Source organism: Saccopteryx bilineata, chromosome 1, assembly GCF_036850765.1.
Source record: "Saccopteryx bilineata isolate mSacBil1 chromosome 1, mSacBil1_pri_phased_curated, whole genome shotgun sequence".
In the NCBI taxonomy this organism is placed as follows: Eukaryota; Metazoa; Chordata; class Mammalia; order Chiroptera; family Emballonuridae; genus Saccopteryx; species Saccopteryx bilineata.
Window position 1 is genome coordinate 263,574,466 of NC_089490.1, and position 13,932 is coordinate 263,588,397.

Here is a 13,932-nt window from a genome sequence, read left to right on the forward strand (position 1 = left end):
CTTTATTATTATAACATATTTCTCAGAAATTTGTATATAGTGCACCTACAATTATTTGTAGGATTTTAAATGTACCCCAACTTCAAAAAGTTTGAGAACCACTGCCCTAAGGTTTGAAATTCCAAGGACATCATTATCAGTAAGAGAGAAACACGCTCCAAACTTTGTGATCATGCAAACAATATATATAACCTCAATATGGAAAAACACAGTTGCATCAAAATCACTGCACTGTTACTAAAATGGAGCTCCAGCACTATCTTCAAAAAGAATCCAATGCGGACCAAAAATATACTGATTCTTCCCATTTACTTTTCATATTGTAACCTGGGATTATTGAGGAATGATATGTTTCACTCAAGTGTGTTTTACTATATATTTACATTTTATAATTTTATCCCTTTAGAAATACTTAGAAAATTAGCTAAAGGGACTTCTGGCTGAAAATGCCTGTCTGAACAAATGTTTATCTTATCTTCCACAACAATAGAACAGAAAAAACTAGTACAAAAAAAACTAGTTCTCATTGTCAGAGATAATTTACAAACATGAAAAGAAAAAACACTAGAATAAACCCTGTGGCACTAGATTAGAATTGGAAGTATTACTGTGAAATCACTCTGTATTTATAGATATATATAAAGATGTAAATGTGAATGCATACATGTGTGCACATAAAAATATCCCTACCTCTATACACTGAGAAGGCCTGGGAGCAGTGATACCCCAATACCAACAAACACAAGAAGTACCCAGATCTTGTCTTCAAAATACCATTTTCCATTAAAAATGACTGGAACAAGTAGAAGGTAAATCTAGGCCATCATACTGTGCTAGATACAACGAAATGCTCAAAAAACTAACAGCTCTATTAAAAAGAAAATAAGCCAACTAGAAGGAGTTCCCACTAGCCAAATCAAGAACAATTTCATCAGAATAAATGATAACAATGTATAATCCAGTGACTACAATAGGTAAATAAGTGTAGAAATGTAAATAAATGAATAAATTAAAAATCTAATGAGCAACAAAATATTTGCAGTTTCAAAGAACCTACCCTAAACATATTTAATTACAAATGAGGAAAGATTACCTTTACACAGGAGATGCCTAGCAGTTATAAACCTTAATGATAATCAATAACTACCAGCAATGGGACAACTGAAACTACCTGGAACCTAATAAGATGCAAAGAGAAGAACGCAGTATCACTTCCATGATAACCCTGGTAAAGATCTAATCACACAAATCCATATAAAAATCTAATCCAAGATCTAATTATAATATCAGAAATATGCAAATGAAGGGATATGCTACAAAATAAACTTGATCCATAATCTTCCAAAGTGTCAAGACCCTGAAAGTAAAGACAGAAACTGTTCCATATTTAAGATTAAAGATACATGACAACTAAATGTAATGCATAATTCTAAACTGGATCCCTCTGTTATAAAAGACTGGGACAATTGGTGAAATTAAATGTTAGCAATATATTCTTCTAACTTCCTAATTTTGATGGTTAAGGTCATTAAGTAGAAGAATGTCCTTGTTTGTAGGAAATGACTTAAGTTTTGGGGGAAACAGGGCATCAGGTGGGCAACCTACTGTCAAATGGTTGAGGAACAAAAACATTCTTTGTACTGTTTACCAATTTTCCATTTGTCATTTCTCCAAACTTTAAAATATGAAAAAAAAAATTCAAAAGAATTCATAGCAGTATAAATACCTTGGATGTGTATATCTACAGATCAGAACAGAAAGGAATTTTTAATACAAGTGGATTCGGGAAAATGACAACAAAACACAGCTGAGGAACCAGATATACAAAAAAAAGAATAAAGTGGAATCTCCAAAAGGAGGATAAGTTTTCTTCACAAGAAGGACTGGGAAAAGTGTGTCCTGCGCAGTCAGTCAGGTAATAAAACAGAACAGCTGCCCCGTTAAGGTCATCAACACATTTAGGAGATCTGACACTTGGGCAGTCGTGTAACTGTGAAAATGTGAGAATATTATGTCCTGATGGACAGGAAACACGTGTAAGAGGACAAGCAACCCACATACCCCGAGAGAGAAACCCATTAGCTAAATATACCAAAGCCAGAAAAACAGGGACTTGCTTGGGTTGGGGAAATACACTTAAATGACTAATATGGCATAGTCTGAACTATAACATAAAACTAACCACCACAACAAAAAAATTCTAGTATTTGAAAAAAAACCAAAAGTATGATGGATATACTAAGTATAATAAGGTCAAATTGCCTATACTGTTCATAAAAGAAAAAGACAATGTAAAAAATAATAAATTCAACTCCTATCAAAAATCAAGAGTTTTTAGAAACTCTTATCCACCTACCCCCCAAAAAGATAATTAAAAGGAACTGAAGACCAAATTAGTGAGCTAAAAGATTAAGCATCGAGTCTCTCCCTGAATATAACAGAAGACCAAAATAAATAAATAAACAAACAATAAAAAAAATAAAATGAAGTCGTGAAAGCTCCATAAATCCCAATATCCACCTCTTTCCCAAAGTGTGGCCTTTGAGCCCTGGAAGTCTGAGGCACTTTCAAGGTCTCTTCAGGTCATGGTGCAAAATAAATGGTGAGTTAAAATGCTAGCTCCTTAGTGTATGTGAAAGCTGCAGCATTGAGTCACAGTAACACCACTAACTACTCCCAGATTTCTTTTTGAATGTCACACTTTAAGAATATCTCTAATGAAGCAGTGAAAAATAATTTTATTAAATCTCAACATTTTAATATGTCTTTTTTAAAAGCTCTTGTGTAACCTGACCAGGTGGTGGTCAGTGGACAGAGTATCAACCTGGGACACTGAGGACCAAGGTTCAAAACACGGAGGTTACTGGCTTGTGTGTGGGCTCACCAGCTTGAGAGTGGAGTTGCCAACTAGAGTGTGGGATCACAGACATTGAGCAAGGGGTCACTGGTTCAGGTGCAGGACCTCCACCCTGCACCTTCTACCCTCCACCCAGGCACTTATGAAAAGCAATCAATGAACAACTTAACTGCCATAACTAGGAGTTGATGTTTATCTCTCCTCCTTCCTGTCTGTCTGTCCCTGTTTGTCCCTCTCCCTCTGTCTCTCTTAAAAAATAAAATAGCCCTGGCCAGTTGGCTCAGTGGTAGAGCGTCGGCCTGGTGTGCAGGATTCCCGGTTCAATTCCCAGCCAGGGCACACAGGAGAAGCGCCCATCTGCTTCTCCACCCTTCCCCCTCTCCTTCCTCTCTGTCTCTCTTTTCCCCTCCCGCAGCCAAGGCTCCATTGGAGCAAAGTTGGCCCAGGCGCTGAGGATGGCTCCATGGTCTCTGCCTCAGGTGCTAGAATGGCTCTGGTTGCAACAGAGCAACACCCCAGATGGGCAAAGCATCGCCCCCTGGTGGGCATGCTGGGTGGATCCTGGTCGGGCACATGTGGGAGTCTATCTCCCGGTTTCCAACTTCAGAAAAATACAAAATAAATAAATAAATAAATAAATAAATAAATAAATAAATAAAAGCTCTTGTGTAATTACTTGGAGTTATGAATTAAACTCACCTTTTTTTCATGAATACTATTTTGATCAAGCTATGGTTATACAGACTTAGGAATGTGGCAGACTTTCTCAGAAATAAACAGCCTGTAAATTCAAGGTAAAGACACTAACATGTTTGTTAACATGTTAATATTTCAACTGCCAAGTGAAAATTTAGAATTGTGAAAAATTTGAGTTTGACAGCTTCACAATATTAAAGACTCTCGTAATGAGATTAGTAGTGATATTAACAATTCTGTTTTTGTTACTGCATAATGAAATGTGTTAACATTTGGGGAAAAACCATGTAATTCAATAAACTAGTATGTATTTCTCAACCAACCAATATATGGTGCTACAAAACCATAAACAGGTAAAAGATTCAAAGTACAAGAAAAACGAGTTTCCAGATAAAAGAAATAAAAAATTCATTGATATGGTTTCAGATGTGACATTATGGCCACCCTTTATAATACTACTTGTCCGGCTGGCTTTAGCTCAGCAGTTCCTTTTGAGTCAAGTCTGCCTCTAAAATACTACTTGTCAAATTTCAGGTGGTATCAAAGAATACCCATAAATAGCTTAAAAGGCTATAAAAATACTCCTGCCTTTGCCAACCAATACTTGTATAATGTTGGATTTTCTTCATATATTTCAACCAAAACAACACACTACAAGATTTACTGTAGAAGTGGATATGACAACCAAGCTGTTTTCTATTCAATCACACATAAGGGTCTTTCAAAAATATCTAACGCCACACTTCTTGCTAAAAATTTATTTTGGAAAATAGTTATTTTTATTAAAACAGTGTTATGTCAACATGCAATCGTTTACTATTATTTTAAAATTAATTTTTATGCTTGGCCTGTGGACCTGGAATGCTGAGGCTGCTGGTCCAACACCCTGGGCTTACCTGGTTCAAGGCACATATGACAAGCAATCAATCAATGAATAACTAAAGTGAAGCCAACTATCAGTTGATACTTCTCAATCCCTATCCCTCTCTCTCCTCTCGCTGTAAAATCAATAAAATCTTTTAAAACAATTAGTATTTTAAAATTTCTGGCCCTGGCCAGTTTGCTCAGTGGTAGAATATCAGCCTGGCATGTGAATGTCCCAGGTTCAATTCCTGGTCAGGGCACACAGAAGCAGCACCCATTGGCTTCTCTACCCCTTCCCCTCTTGCTTCTCTCTTTCTCTTCCTCTCTTGCAGCCATGGCTTGATTGGAGTGAGTTGGCCCCAGGTGCGCTGAGGATGGCTGATGGCCTCAGCCTCAGGCACTATGAGGAGCTCTGTTGCTCAGCAATGGAGCAACACCCCAGGTGGAGAGAGCATCTCCCTCTAGTGGGCTTGCTGGGTGGATCCCAGTCAGGGCACATGTGGGTGTCTCTCTGCCTTCCTTCCTCTCATTGAATTAAAAAAAATTTTAATTTCTAATATGGAAAATATAATAAATAAAACCCACATAAACCCAAGCTTTAGGGTTCTCAAAAATTTGCAAGAGCATAAAGAGGTCCTAAGACAAAAAAGTTTGAGAACAGTTGCCATAGGGCTTTTTAGGATAGTGTCTCCTAAGGACAAATGAAATACAGGCAGTCCCTGGGTTAGGAACAAGATAGGTTTTATAGGTTTGAAAATGTTTAAGTATCAGTATGCATAGAACGGTAAAAATAAATACCATATTAAGACAAACATCTGTCTAAGCTGCATTTGATAGGGATGTGTACCCGTTCCAATTTACATACAAATCCAACTTAAGAACAAACCTACAGAACCAATCTTGTTCATAACCTGAGGACTCACTGCCTGTATTTAAGGCAGTCCCAAACGCAAGTTGTCTACCCAAAGCAAGCTGTCCAAGACTCCTCTATTTTCCAAATTTTCAGTCATCTTTTCTTTTTTCTATTTCCTCACTGTAACACCACAGATCATAACTTTATGATGCTATCCAAGTGCCTCCCTCACCCCTTCTAGCACACCCAAAAGACAGGAAGCAGCTTACTATGTACAAAATGAAATGGGCACTGAATAAGGATGGCCCTGTGAATGAAGTCCTCAGACTCTAATTATGCCCATTTTGCTTATTTAGATGTCTTTATTTTCTAGTTTTTCTACTACATTCTATACATCTAAAGTCATATAGATAAATAACCTACAGATAAGTAGGTTCTTCTTTTACTGACTAAATTTTTAGATACTCTTTTCTATTGTCTTACATACTATCATTTATAAAGCCTGGCAAGGCCTTCTTCATCCAATGGTACCTGGAACAAAATCTGAAGTGACAAGAATAAAGTGATTGACAGAATTCCACTATGTTTATTTCATAAAAACAGACAAAGAAAGGCAACTTCAAAATTTTAGAAACATTGCCCTGGCCGGTTGGCTCAGCGGTAGAGCGTCGGCCTAGCGTGTGGAGGACCCGGGTTCGATTCCCGGCCAGGGCACATAGGAGAAGCGCCCATTTGCTTCTCCACCCCTCCGCCGCGCCTTCCTCTCTGTCTCTCTCTTCCCCTCCCGCAGCCAAGGCTCCATTGGAGCAAAGATGGCCCGGGCGCTGGGGATGGCTCTGTGGCCTCTGCCCCAGGCGCTAGAGTGGCTCTGGTCGCAACATGGCGACGCCCAGGATGGGCAGAGCATCGCCCCCTGGTGGGCGTGCCGGGTGGATCCCAGTCGGGCGCATGCGGGAGTCTGTCTGACTGTCTCTCCCTGTTTCCAGCTTCAGAAAAATGCAAAAAAAAAAAAAAAAAAAATTTTAGAAACATTGACAGAAAAGGCATGTAACTTTGAGAGGTACAGCAGAAAGTAAAGGAACAAAATGGAGATGGAAGGACAGAGATAAAAGCCTTTGTGTTTTAAGACGCCAAAAGCATAATAAAACAATAAGGTATAGGGCATTGTAGAGTCTTAATACAATATACATAATCTTAACCCGATCTTAACAAAGGTAATTCAGAGGATATTAAAAAAGAATTGAGGAAACAAAGCACAAATAAAAACAAAGCATATTAATAAATATCAGATTAAAACATTGGCATGTAAACTGCACTGGACTGCAAAAGGAATATTCAAAATTACATAGGAATAATCAAATAAATTTTATCTCCTCATATTTTGAACAGCTTTTTAAAGGTGATAAATATGGACTAAAAATGTTTGGAAAGAGGAGAAGGGCAAAATAAAGAAACATCAGCAGAACATTAGAGAAAATAGGGGAAGTAAATAAAGCTAACTAAAAATAGGAAGCTAAAGGAATTAGAAAAGAAAGCTATTGAATAATAGCTAGATTTCTTCTTTAAAATTAGGAAACAAGATGGGGAGAAGGCTAAAAGGTGTACCTGAAACGTGGATATAGTATGGTTCAAGAGTTAGTTATGATAGGCACCAAGAAAAAAACAAAACACAAAAAGCAAACAAACCAAAAAAACAAAAACAAAAAACCACATGCAGTAAATCAAAGACACAGGAAAGGCAGAGGTACTGAGCTTATTTCCTTAAAAAATTCAAAAGTAGATACCAAACAGCATAATTCATGTGTACATTTTCTATGCAAAAGCTAATAGCATTCAAAAACAGAATAACCTATTATGAACAACTAAACACAGATACAACATATGTTGTCAGAAAAGGAAAAGAGAAAGATATCTTTAGGGCTTTTTCTTGTGTTCCCAGAAAAAATAAAGCATGTTAACAGAAATGGATGGGAAAGTCAAAATTAAACACACTTTTTAAAGAAAATCTAGAAAAATAGCAATTAACAAAAAAACAGCACTTTGCTACCAAACACCACTAACATACTGCATTATCCCAAATACTTTTAAAACACTGCTGTAATCTATTTCTAAACCAAAAACAACTTACTCTAAATCATGTTATATATAAGCAATAATGCCTTAATATGCACCTAATTTTCTTAAAGTTCAAGTGTGTTTATTAAAGTATGGTATTGTTTATCACCAAGAGCTCAGTATCAATATCTCTAAAGTAAGTGAATTTAAGAGATTCACAATTTTATTTGTAAAATGTCTACAGTTATTTCACTAGGAAAACAACATGCAATACAAACATGGTTTCCATTTTTGAACCTCTTAAGCTAGAAATACATGAAGAATTTGCAACAGCTTGTTCTCAAACAACTGGCTGACTTCATAATGTAATATTTGAATCAATTAGTTGAAGGATTAAGTTTATCACTGTTGAAAACTCCTAAGTACTTTCAATAAACAGTTCTATTAAACATGCATCTTATGCAATAAAGGCAAACATTTTGGAAATACTCTAGATTTGCCAATTTAATCTAAGAAAACCCACACAATACTCAGAATATCTAAAAATTTAAAATATTTTAACTGATTATCACCCTCTTTAAACCTCTTTTCAAACTATTGCCACATTGAAACAGTGCTTTGAAAGTATTTAATGTGACAATAGCATCAGGCCTAATATTCATTAAGTTAATTCAGTGCTAAACTAACAAATGTCTAAGTAATCCACAAAGTAAATTTTGCCATTTTGGGAGTGGGGAGGAATTAACTGGCAACTACAAAGGTGACTACCACCCTTCAAAAAGAAGTGTGTTTCTGCCTCTAAACACATTGCTCCCTCAAGAAAAAAATCAAAAACAAAATCAAGAACTGGGATTTAAGTAGTTATTTTGGGGTGTTACTATACTTTTTATAAGTAAAATTTACTAATGCAAAGAAACATTTTTATAAATAGTGATAATTCTCTATAAAAGACTTGCTCTATTAAGGCTTTGTTGCTCTGAGGCCAAGTATAAGCCATATAAGGAAACAGAGGTCCAATGCCATTTATTTTGTTCCGCTCTTTCAGATGCCCAAGAATAACCTCCTTCACTGCTTAACGATACGTTCCAAAATCATAAAGTGGATCAGTTATGCATTTAAATTCCTTGATAAAGCTACTCTAACTTAACAGGAATTTCTGGACGGTTCACAAACCTTACCAACAATTAAAAAAAAAAAAAAAAAGATCTCCAGAGACTAAGCTTTGGGGGGAAAAACCAGAACCATGTATACTAAAAAAATAGTTTAAATTTTTTGAAATGTACTTAATAAAGTAACAAAGAGAAGTTGTGAAATAATTTGATCCTGCTCTTTAAAACCAACCTTTTCTTTTCTTTGAACTTAAGCCAACATTTTTACATTTTTTCTTGGGGTAGCATGGACAAACTAAACAATTCATACTTAAGATACAGCTACCGATAGAATCCCACATTTACTTAGTAATCATTCAAAAGCACAGTATTATCTTTCACCTCCTTTTACCACAAAGGTATGGGGAGGAAACCAAACTTTAAAGGATACCACTGTAGAAACATTTTGTGTTTGCTGTGACCAAACTAGTTTGATCTTTATAGAAAGACTGCCGATTGGTTCAGAAGTGTTTATAACTGGTGGAATGTCTCCCACGCTTCACTGCCCCACAATAGATACCTATCACTTATTTAGGCTGAGCGGGTCACAACATTAGGACCAACACAAAAATGTAAATAGTGGACTATTCCAAAAAGCACAGCCCTTTATCACAACGTGATTCCTATGAAAATCCTTTCAACCGTTTTACTTCCCTTCCCATACGTTCTGTTTTCAATTGCGGAGAAGTCGTAACATATCAAACCATTTATAGTGTCCGTTTTTAATTATGACTCTCTTTATCCATAACACTTACTCCTTTTTTCATCCTCCTAAATCAGTTACAAGAAAAATCTAGCAGACTCTGCTTGCAATTAATTAACCGAATATGAGGTTTGAATGCTTGAAAGGAACAAGTTACTGAAGAAACATATTACCCATGATAAAAAAAAAAATCGACTAAGAATGGCAACTTTTTTTTTGTTCATAAAATCCAACGAAGTCCATTTATAAGGGCTGGCACTAAAACATCGCTATGTGCGATTAAACGCAAAAGCCAAATAATCGGTAACAGAATAAACAAATGTGGCAGCCATCTCACCAACAGCAAATCACTGGCTGCAGTCACCTAACTTTCTCCTAAAGCAAAAGTTCAGCAACTTAATAAATAGAAAATATATATACATTGTATGTATTCCGGGAAACTAAAACTTCTGGACCTGGCGCCGAACAAAGGCACTCTTTCTTCGGATCGCTTACAAGTTTTCGTCCCACCGCATTCTTAGGACCTCTTCTAAAATAACCAGGTCTACTATGTAGCACCTGAAACACTATCCAGTTCGACATTGGCAAAGGAGAATTTAGGACAACTTGGGGGAACGCGAGAAACATGCAAGTATCCTGTCTGTCCTGGCCCAGGAGCTCTGTGACTTGTAGACACTTCCGTGACAATTACCTTTCGGTAGGACAGCGTCTCAGGGCAGCTCTCTCAAGGCTTCGCCAGACATGACTTCCTCCCCTTCGTTAGCACAGGGCTGCAGCGCGTTTCTCTCCGGTGAGGGCGGATGTGGAGTGGCCTCCCGCAGTCGGAAGGGCAGGCGGCCTCGGTGGGGGCTGGGAAGGGGCTGGTATCCCAGTCTCGAGTTTTGCAGGAGTTTCCCAGCCCCAACTAGGATCTCCGCCGAGAGAAAAAAAACTTTTCACTTGTGACACCGCCCGAAATTACCGTGTGAAACTCACTTCCGGCCTTGGCGAGAAGCAGGATCCAGCTCCGTCCAGGGGAACCCGGAAAACCAGCTCCGCGCGCGGCGGGAGGGGGCGGCGGCGGGGAGCCGCGGGCCTGGCCCCCGGCGCGCTCCGCACTCCCGACGCGGCGGGACCGGCGGGCGCTGGGCGGACTCGGCCGCCTAGGCCGCCGCCTCTGTCTCCTCGCCGTCCCCAGAGCCGGGCGGCGGGGTTATTGTCTCGATAGCGCCTGCCGCGCCCTCCGCCCGCGCCGCCGGCCGGGGCCGGAGCCGAGGGGCCGAGCAGGCTGACGGTGGGCCCCTCCCCGGGCCGTCCGTCGGCCGTCCGTCCTTCTGTCCGTCCCTCCCCGCCGTTCCTACTTGCCCTCGAACCCTCTCCGCCCGCTCCCGTTTTCCCGCCGCCGTCCCCTCGCTCCCTCCTCGTCCTCCTTCCCCGGCTGCGGTGGCTCCCCGGGGAGGCGCAGCGGGTGGGGGCGGGCGGCGGCTGCGTCTCCTCACGAGCTCGCGGGGCCGCGACAGGGGCCGAGGCTGCGTTCCGCGCCGCCGCGCCACATTCACTCGAGCGCGAGACTGCGAGGGGAGGGGAGAGGAGAGGAGAGGGAGGGAGGGAGGGAGGGAGAGAAAGGAGGAAGGGGCTGGGGCGGACCGGAGTCACTGCCTCACAGGCCGCCGCGGCGCCGGGGGGCGGGGGCGGGGGCGGGGGCTGCGCGCGGCGGCTCCGCGGCGGGGGCGGGGGCGGGGGCGGGGCGGCCTCCCGCTGGCTGCGCCCCAGCCGCTAGCAGCCCGGCTGGAGGCCGGCGCGAGCCAGTCACCTCGCCTGGGGGCGGTGCGGGCCGACGGTCGCGGGCCAGCTGCTGGGGAACCGGGACCGGGCCGGAGTGGGGGGAGAGAGCCGGCAGGGGCCGAGGCCTCGCGGGAGAGGGGCGGCATGTGAGCCCTTTTTCCCCGGGCCGGGGGAGGCCTTCCCGTTGCGCCCCAGCCGCCTAAGGTGGGGATTGCCCTGGACCCCCCGCTGCCCCGCGCCCAGCCCGGGAGACAGAGAGCCCGCAGGCCTCCGCTCGCCCCACCGCTTGAGTTTCTTTGTACGACAGTAATCGGGGCTCAGGGTTCAAGTCTCGCCCGGATTTTGAGGCTGCAAGTATCTCAGCTGCAGCACCCCGACTTCCTCCACTGGCACGCTCGGGCGGCAGGAAACCACAGCGGCAGCTCCGGCGGCTTCCCACGCCCGCCCCGCTCCGAGCTGCCTCGCGCAGCGACCTCACTGGGGTCCTCGGGTCTCAGCCTCGCCTCTGCGGGGAGACAAAGCTGTCGATGGGAGGGGGAAACGGGCCGCGAAACAGCCTGGAGATAGAGCCTTTGTTAGAGGAAACGTAAGGTACACTCCAAACGCGACGCGGGCTTCCACCGCCAGCAGTCTCGGTGGTCCTCATCATTCCGCCTGGCGGGGCTTGCGTTTATTGCAGAGACAGACTCTGACGCTTTCTGTCAACACATATGGCAGAAAACGCCTCCACCATAACATTGCACAGTTTTTGCAGTCACTGCTTTAAATATGCTAACAGACGAGACGGCCTTGCTTTACCCGGAGGAAGGACGTAGTAGATACGGAACCATTCCCCGCCCCCAGTCTCTGCTGTACTTAACCGTGTATCGTGATGGTAATTACTCTCTGTGTCCCTGAAGTCACTGCTTCAGTTCTTCCGTCTCTGTTCCAGAGATAATTATTTATTACCAAGTTTGAATAAAGAGCTGTATGCTCTACAGATGATTTTTGGCTTGCATCCAAAGGAAGGAATTCATCAAGTCCATCAGACTTATTTACTAAAGTGAGTTGTACGGTACAAACACTTGAAATAACTCGAGACATTGTTAGGGATGGAAGCATTTTAACCACTTCCAGAACTGCCGGAGTTAAATAAAACACAGGTAGTTCCTTCTCATAGAGCACAGGTTAAAGGTTCACAGATAGTACCAGTGTTCAGGCTTATTCAATGCTGAACTGACGTAAGAGCTTTAAACTAGAAGCTAGGCAATAAAACGAACCAATTATGCCAGTTAACACCAAGCTAGTTATCCATTTTATGTGACCATGAATCTCAGGCATTGTATAAATTCAAAAATTAGATAAAAATAATGTGTTTTTAGTCGGCACAAGAAAGATTTCCTACTCCACTTTCATCAACTGGTTTGAGTCTGACCAGACTCAGTGATGGAGATCTAAATTGAAAGATCACTGTCCTGAACCATCCCGTACTAGCTCCGGCAGGATTCGGAAGTTCTGGTGCTGTATTTAGCCTCAAGTTGATTCAAGACCCCTTTAAATGTGGCATCACAGATTCAAGTAAAACAACCCCCCACACACGCACACACACACACACACACAACCTAAATAAATAGGACCAGACCAGCCCCTAGACTAGGACCTGTTTTTAAAGTTAAACCCGAATGGAGGACCAATCCAGCTGATTATTAGTTAGGCTAGAAAAGTCCTATAACCAAAAACCTCCCCTCCAACTGATGTGATAATTTACCACTAGAGTTTAATCTCTTTCAGTATATTTCTCTAGCACAAAGCCATAATCCTGGGAAAGGTAATATTTTAAGCCTTATTAGTTATTTATACCTAATTCATCAGATTGTTTCCCCAAAGCAGCTTTTGATGGAAGGGAATACAGAGATAGCATATGTTGATGCTAAGTAGGTGGGACAGAAAAATGTGCTTTAACTAGTATCTTCAGCAGGAATTCTGCATCTGTGCTCATACAAAATGGTGACATAGCCACATGATCAGGGTATTCAATAATCAGAAGTAATGATTCATTTTTGTTATTCATCACTGAGTACTTAGTTCTAATTCACACGAATAGCACATACAGATACTGTATAGCCAAATCTTCCACTTGTTCTTCTTAATTTTTCCATTGACTTGAGAAGGAAAGAGAGAGAGAGCATCAATTCGTCATTCCACTTAGTTGTTCCATTTAATTGTGCACTCATTGATTGCTTCTTCTACTTGCCCTGACTGAGGATCTAACCTGTAATCTCCGTGTGCTAGAATGATGCTTTATCAACTGAGCAACTCAGCCAGGGCCCACTTGTTCTTTTTTTTTACAAGGCATTTCTTTTCTGTTCTGTGCTTTACAGATTATTTTCTTTGAAAATCCTCACACAGCTGAACTAAGATGGACTTAACGGTTTCAGTTATTAAAAGGAGAACTAAAACTCTACCTTAAACAGGGCTGGCTAACTGTACTGCTATAATAATAAACTGAACCCCAGGACCACCTTAGAGAGTAAGATAATAAATATTTGTTGATAGTATAGCTAGATCTGTCCCATTGGAATTCTCTAAATCAGTGGTCCCCAACCCCTGGACTGCGAACCGGTACCGGTCTGTGGGCCATTTGGTACCGGTCTGCAGAGAAAGAATAAATAACTTACATTATTTCCGTTTTATTTATATTTAAGTCTGAACAATGTTTTATTTTTTTTAAATGACCAGATTCCCTCTGTTACATCCATCTAAGACTCACTCTTGACACTTGTCTCGTAAGTTCGACAATTATATTTAAAAGTACCACAGTTGGTTACCAAGGGTGGGGGGGGAGGGAGGACATGGGAGGGAGGGAGGGAGAGAGTTAGGGGGAGGGGGAGGGGCACAGAGAACTAGATAGAGGGTGACGGAGGACAACTGACTTTGGGCGAGGGGTTTGCAACATAATTTGATGACAAAATAACCTAGACATGTTTTCTTTGAATATATGTACCCTGATTTA

General features: G+C 41.5%; 1 protein-coding gene across 14 annotated transcripts in view; it reads right to left on the bottom strand.

Moving 5' to 3' along the window:
• ERBIN (erbb2 interacting protein) overlaps positions 1-10,772 on the bottom strand; it is a 153,025-nt gene extending 142,253 nt beyond the window's left edge. For 10 of the 14 annotated variants that reach the window (XM_066242323.1, XM_066242343.1, XM_066242332.1 and 7 more), the window contains exon 1: positions 9,868-10,771. The gene's annotated coding sequence lies outside the window, so the exon portion shown is untranslated. Of the gene's footprint in view, positions 1-9,867 lie in introns of all 14 variants that reach the window. The other 4 variants (XM_066242242.1, XM_066242232.1, XM_066242251.1 and 1 more) reach the window with 1 other exon arrangement.
• Positions 10,773-13,932: the final 3,160 nt, after the last annotated feature.